This window comes from Notothenia coriiceps, unplaced genomic scaffold, assembly GCF_000735185.1.
Source record: "Notothenia coriiceps isolate Sejong01 unplaced genomic scaffold, NC01 NC01_scaffold00037246, whole genome shotgun sequence".
In the NCBI taxonomy this organism is placed as follows: Eukaryota; Metazoa; Chordata; class Actinopteri; order Perciformes; family Nototheniidae; genus Notothenia; species Notothenia coriiceps.
The window spans coordinates 17,899,074-17,906,357 of NW_011369947.1; the positions used below are offsets into that span (position 1 = coordinate 17,899,074).

The 7,284-nt window shown below is 40.3% G+C and overlaps 1 protein-coding gene and 1 long non-coding RNA gene across 2 annotated transcripts in view; both read right to left on the reverse strand.

Moving 5' to 3' along the window:
• LOC104965963 (gamma-aminobutyric acid receptor subunit alpha-6-like) overlaps positions 1–7,284 on the reverse strand; it is a 599,227-nt gene that overhangs the window by 518,873 nt on the left and 73,070 nt on the right. The gene's annotated exons all lie outside the window — the stretch shown is intronic.
• Positions 1–7,284, reverse strand: part of LOC104965946 (uncharacterized) — a 20,281-nt gene that overhangs the window by 12,149 nt on the left and 848 nt on the right. The window contains exon 2 of the long non-coding RNA XR_800604.1: positions 1,196–1,199. This is a non-coding gene — a long non-coding RNA (uncharacterized lncRNA). The remainder of the gene's footprint in view (positions 1–1,195; positions 1,200–7,284) is intronic.

Consider the following 7,284-nt stretch of genomic DNA (forward strand, 5'->3'; position numbering starts at 1 on the left):
AACATCCCCCGGACCCCCCTAGTATTGTTTGGTCACCATTTCCACAGCCCCACCTAAAATATTTTCCACCAGCCGCCACTGGTACAAACCGTAGAGTTGCTAGCATGGCTGTAGACTCCTATTTACATCAGACTAGTATAACCAGGGAGCTGAAAATCTGTAATAAAAGCGGAGATTGTCTTTAATCTCCCTCCTTTGTGAATCTATCACGTCCGTTGTCGCGAAGAAATAAATTATACCGCAGATAGCAAACACCGAGGTCATGTGATCCCATTAGTGCTGGGAAAATCTGCATTTGGTTGTTGTACTTTTTTCGTGGTGTGCAAAGTTTTTTGTTTACTCTTCTCCAACTTTTTGCCTTTTTTTCCAGTTAAGAAGTATAGAGGCTGCATTGGAAAATATAAATAAAGTTTTGACAGTATTTTGGGTGCAAAATTCGGTTGGCTCATCTGGCTACACAGCATGGAGATCCATTTGCACATGAGAGGCACAGAAACAAAATGTCTTTGTGGGAATTATACGAACAGTTAAACATAATTAGGCTTATATAAAGTAAGATTTAAACACAGACAAAGGGGGAGCTAGGGGCTTTTCTAAATCAAATGAGTCCCTTGGTTATACAAGTTTCATGCTAATGTGGCTTCGGACTTGTTTTTATTATGATATAAACTGTAGGGAAATTGTATTATAATAGAGTAAGATAGCCATTGGTCCTTGGTCCCTTTCACATTGCATTACCTCATGTCTCTTCTCACTGCAGCAAATCCTGTATGTCCTCTAGTGTTTCTGTCCGTGTGTGTCTTTCTCTGTATGATATGTTAATGTCATGTAATTTCGCCGGACACACAGCTGAAGATGTCTCCTGCTGTGCCTGTTTGAAATTCATCTTTTTCTTCCTATCAAAGTAAAGACATCATTAGAAGTCTTGTGGATGTAAGTTGACTCTAAGCGGCTTTCTCTGCAAACAGCTCATAAATGGAAGAGATGGAGCCCCTGAAACTAATGATGGGGATAATTTGGTATAACTTAAAGTAACAAAACATGCGATAGCCTGAAGATATCACACTTTAGTAAAGCTTCAGATTGGAGTTCCTTTGCCTGACTAGTTAGCCGGTTTTATATATTTTTATCTTTAATGCCTTATCTTTCAGACCTATTGCTCTATGTAGCGAATAAAAGGTAACTGGGTTCAAACATGGCTTAGCAGATCGAGCTTGGTGTTGCAGAGCTACCTATGTCATCTGTGAGTAATATTTCAAAGAAAAGATAAAGGCGGCAGGAGAATGCGTCACTTCAATTTCAGTTTCTGTTCGACAGAAGTAATTGGGATTGTGTTTGTATTGAGTCTTTTCTTATTTCAAGTACTTGCTCTTCAACCAAATTCGTCAATATAAAGACAGCATAAAGAAGCATTTTGTCAGCCAGAGAATAAAAATCATTTTAATGCGCTGTCAGGTTTACAATAAAAATATAATTATGGTTTTGAAAACACAAAAAAAGAAAGAGACTGGAGAATCAGACTGTAAGATTCACACTTTGTTTAAATTCTCAGTTTTCTATTACTCTTCTCATTGTGCCATGATTAATTGGCTTTTATTCTAGTCTTGCATATTTAAATTATTTCCAGGGTAGGAATGCTTCACAGCCCAAACCCACAGGTACTTTAACTAGATATCAGACATGGTTATGAAAGCAATTTAAATGTTTCAGTTCACGTTCCTCGAAGGTTTAACACCAGCAGTAAAAACAGAGTCTCTCCTTTTGTAGAATAAATGTCTACTTTGTGTTTTAATGAATCTGTAGTTCAGGGTAAGTGTTCGTCTGATATATTTGTCTTTTCAGCACCAATATGATCTCATTCTGTACTTTTAGTGTTCTGCTGACAGTTCTCATTGTGTTTCTTGCTATCCTCCTGGGATTAGTGACAGCGCTATTTCCGTGTATTATAAATCATCTCTATTTCCCATGTTCACAGGCCAGTCGACAAAGCATCCAAATGTTTGCAACAGTTCACTGATTACCAAACAGCCTGACAGGCCGTCGTGTCGCTCTGCTTCTGGTCCGAGCTCTGCGGGGCTGATTGTCGGGGAAGCGGCGAGAAAGGTTTTCAGCCTCAATGACTGCCAACTTACAAATAGCTCCCTGTGGTCCAAAAGTGATGGAAGGTCAATTCAGTGGATCAAAGAAGCTCAAAGAGAGTACGCCTTGTGCCCCTATAATTTTGGGGGTATGAATCTATTTCCTGACCTTTGCTGCGTGTTATCCTCTCATTACTTCTAACCTTCACTGCCTCTCATCATCGCTATTCCTCTGTCTGCTGCACACCACGTGTAATGATACAGAGAGAACATCATAAAGAGGATCCCAATCAGAATCAGAATACACAGAGGGGAAATGTACATGTGTTACAGCAGAGAAGACCCAAAGACAGCTTAATGTTAACTAAGAAGCATGCAAAAAAAAATATTAAAGATAAAGAAATTAAAGAAATTACACAATTTACAAAATACACATCCTGTAACAGTTCTGATAGCAGCCAGATATATATTGCACAGTTATTAACGGCATATATATATTGCACATATTGCACATGGTTGGTATTTAACAACAAAGGATGTTATAGTCTTTTTAGAATTAGAAAAAAAGGATATGTTTTGTGTTTTCGCCTAAATCACAATCTGTCGAGGCTTCTTCTTCTTTTTGGTACATATTATTTTCAATGTCTGAGGCTCCCAGAAATATAGTTTCGTCCATTTGTCAATTTGAAGTGACGTGATTGGAAGGAAGGTGTATTTTGGAGAGCGTAGGATGCAGAGAGCCAAGAGTCAAACCTAATATTGAGTAACATGTTTTTAGAAGTGCCATTTTTATCTCAGCAGCACAGTTTGTAATTCTTCTTCCTCTTCTGGTTCATCGCTTCATATGAGAGCTGCAAGATGTACTGTATCAATGTAGTATCGACAGGAGGTCCTGAGACTAGATATTATGTGAGATGTTGGTTATATAAGCAATGTAACTTCAATGATATCTAGTCTTTGGCTCTCAAACTGCAGTAAATGGCAGTTGTATGACCTTACTATTCTTTTTTAGCTCAACCTGATTGGCATTATATTCATGGTGAGCACATTTATTTCTCAGAGACCATATTTTCCACCCCTGGTTTGAATCAAATACACTTTGTCGACATCCTCGTGCAAGTCCATGTGTGGCAATTTTACAAAAGCCCTTTCATTTTTCATCATGACAGTAGCCCCACAGGTCTGTAAGGAAAAGTTTATCTCAGTTTGAGTTGGGAGAAGTTGGCTGGCCCTGCCCTCGACCCCCCCACACACCTCTGGGACAAACTGTAGGGCCGACTGTGAGCGGGCCCTAATCGACAAAAATCAGTGGCCCTCCCAAATAACTCTTGCAGCTGAACGGCAGCCAATCCCTGCAGACTGGTTTTAAAATGTGCTGGAAAGCCTTCCCAAAGAAGTGGTTGTTGTTATGAAAGCATATTAATGCTCATTGTTTTGTATTTTAATGTTCTTAATCACATTAAGGAGTAATATCCAGGTGTCCACACACTTTGTTGGTATCCAAATACCTTTGGCCTTGTAAAAGGTAAATTATGTAGCTTTAATTATCCTATTTTCATATACACAGAATACTGAACAGCTTTTCTCCCCATACAGCGCCACTAGACTGATTTATCACATATTGTATGTGATCAGGCTGTGTCCTACCTCTAATTATATTACCCTCAGTAATTGTGTTTACATCCTATTATTTACTCTATTTTGTTAGGTGACAGCGGGCCATGCAACACTTGCAGCGCTGGAATTACATCCAGGTAACTTTTATTTCGCCTTGTCTCATTAGGTCACATTCTTTCACTCGCTTTAATTCAAAGCTGTTATCAAGGTGGAGGTGGCTTTACTAGATTTGTGTTACTAAAATGGAGAAGACTGCTGAGTCCTTTGAGCTCTACCAACTCCTGAGAGAAATATATACGGCTCTTTAGCTGCTAAACGCTCCATTGTTTTCACCAGGTAGTCACTATCTTTGTGTGTCTGTTGTTTGTTGCTTTTCAGGTTTTCAGAGTATTTGTCACTGAAAACAGCTGCCTGCTGGGACCGAAAACAACACATTGAGTGCAGGGAGAGTGAACCAAAACAGTAAAGTTGTGGGCTTGACAGCTGAACAATGGGCTGAAACTCACTATAAAGCGCTGTAAAGTTTAGGGGTGCTGCAAACTCAGGTGATAATTCACAGTTGATTCATCACTGCTTGCTACCACTTAAAAAAAGTATAAAATACAGCTGCTTTAGATGGAGAGAAATGTGAATAAGAACACTTCTCTCAATTGTTACCAGGGCTAAATTGCCTGTGCCAACGACAGCACTTTCAGTATATTTTTTTGCACATGAATCAATATGAAACAATGCACCTCTTTTTGACTTATATAAGAACTGCTTTTGAAGACATGTTTGGTTGTGTACTAACTTCCAGTAGAATAGAAGTTGCTGTTTATTCCTTCCTGTCTTTACTTCTTAGAGGTCTGATCTCAGTGCTTTTCTGCTTTTTGTTTCAGTCTAATTTTAGTGCACTCCCTACAGTGTGATACCTTTGCCTCCGTTTGAGCTGCACAAACTGCTGCGTCTAAATAAAACGCACTTGAAACTGCCAACGTGTCAAGCACACTGCAAGGTGGTGTTTAGCCGGACAAGGACTCCCACCCACCTTATGTTGTTTCCCATTGAAACAGTATTACTGCAGTGTCATGACGGGTCAGCCCGGTGATGTCCACTCCACACGGCAGCAACTCAAGCACCAGGCTCTGAGCCAGCAGAGGAATGTCAACTAACAGCCGAGCGAGCATCCAAGGATAAGTATCTCTCGCTGTGGTCACCTTTAGCGGTCAAATTTGTGCGTGGAAAGTCGCTTTACCCTCTGCGGACTTCAGTGGCAGTGCTGTTATCTGTGGCTGCAGGTTTGCCCCTTGGGGTTGAAAGTCTTCGCCCAGGATATTGTATTCTCCTGTGGCTCAGCTCATGGTTTGTGTAGTTTGGTTATCTGATAATCCTTCACACAAGGGCCCCTATATGATGTTTTATACAATGCTATACTTTGAGGCTTTACAGTGGATTACATGGAGAAACAGGGTTGGTAACCTTTCAGCTCTTAATCTCTACAGTATGAGCTTTAAGGGGACTTTTTTTGCATTTGGAGGAGGTTTTTTTCCAAAACACTACACATCCATTAAGAAAAGCTTTTTGTGACCCGTAATGTATTATTTAATAAGTCCAAAACCCTATCCTCTTAAACATTTTTTATTTATTTAAGTAAAGGCCTTAAGTGTGACTTTTAATTGTGATGATAATAGAATTGGCTCCAATGGCAGCAATTATTTTTTGTGCAGCATCTGCTGATTGTACCCATTTGCACAATTTACCCATACACTAACAGGAGGTCATGAATGGCCAACTAACAGTATAAGCACCACTCGGATGCTTTTACTTTAAAATAATGTTATTCATACCTGTAATATATTTAAAGAAACTGTTATTTAGACTGGAGAAATATCTTTTTAATCTTCAGTATACGGTCATGTTCTAACAGAGACATGTTCTCAGTCTTATGTTTGTTGCAACAATCTATATTGAGGGCAAGGAATAGGGAAAAAAAGCTGAACGCTGGTGGTTTCAGCCAAATCCCAAGGCTGCCAATGTTGTAGGTTGACTGCTCCTGAGTTCCTCTGGAGGTGTTTGTGTTTAAAAAAGCACTGAAAACATTCTGCCGCTGTGAAAAATCACTTCAAAGCTGCATTTCAGTGTTGACTACGGCAAGATACGTCTTAAAGAAAACACTTTCTTTCTGTGATGGATCTTGGTAGAGGTGCATCCAAAGAAGACAGAAGAGGCAATATGTATGAAAATGAGCAGAGCAATGTTCCAGGAGTTTCAATACCAACAGAGGGGAAGTTGTAAAATACTGCCCTCTGAATATTATTGCTCCGGGATGCATCACTCGTCATAGCTGCCAGCAAGACTCGCAGAATTAAAGGCTTGTCGACCCGCAGCAGGAAGATCAACAACAATACAAACATACACTGAGACGCAGACGGATACATGTTCACTGTGACTCAAACACATGAGTAGTCACATGTATAAAAAAAGGAGCATGCATATGGCATCAGAAACTGGCGTGACGCCATTGACTGGTAAATCCCACCGATTCCAATTCAAATGCAAATCTTTGTTAAATCTAAAAAAGAGATACAAAAATGTGAGTTTCTATCCACTTGCGAATATTAGGAGTTTATTCATTGAGATACAGCTGCTGGTCTGAACTCTCCTATAAAGTTTCATGAAGCCATCACAGAAAACAACATTACTTTTATAAAAGAGTGCCAGTCAATCTTTGTAGGTGACCTATCATGCAAAATGTACTTTTGTACGTCTTTTATACATGAATATGTGTCCCCCCGGTGTTCCAGGGAATGTGGACTTGTACGTCGTCTTCCTGAGAAATTTTCATTCTCGTGTGGGACGTACATGACTATATGTGGTACTTTCGATGTTCGTCCTCTGCCTGGAGAAAGGTTGGTTCATCTCATGTGTGATGTGATGACTATACGTCCGGGCACTTGTAGTCGGTCCTCTCCTAATATTTCTGTCCTGTGATGTCTTTGGTCACTTATATGTTGGGACTGAGTCGGTCTTTCCGTGAGAAATTCATGTGTGTGATGTATACTATTGTGACTCGTGAGTCGTCCTTCTCCGTGGAGAAATGGTCATCTCTGGATGTAGACTAATGTGTGGACTTGATCGTCCTCTCCTGAAAATTTCATCTCTGTGTTGTATGAGCTGACCATTGGTGGACGGTGTAAGTGCGGTCCTCTCCTGAGAACGTTTCAGTCTCTGCACATCCCTGTATGACTATATGGTGTACATGTAGTCGAAAAATAACAAATCTTTATAAGTTCATGTCTAGTACGTAAATCGTAAGAGTAAACGAGTTAAATTGTGACAGAAACGGTACTCTCCTGACGTAAGACACTCATGTCTGTGTGTCCGATCGTATGACTATGATTCTGTCGCAGGAGGTCACGAAAGGTTGCCCGGTTACAGGCACCCGACAGAGGAGGACTAACCACCTCAACCGGGTTAATCGGCTCGCGGAATGAAGACACTGCAGTATCTCCACAAGTTTAGACCTAGTCAGACTTAGTCTAGGCAACGTCGGGGAAAAATTCTCCTAACTCATACCTCCTTGTCTCTCCTCCCAACACAAAAAGACTGT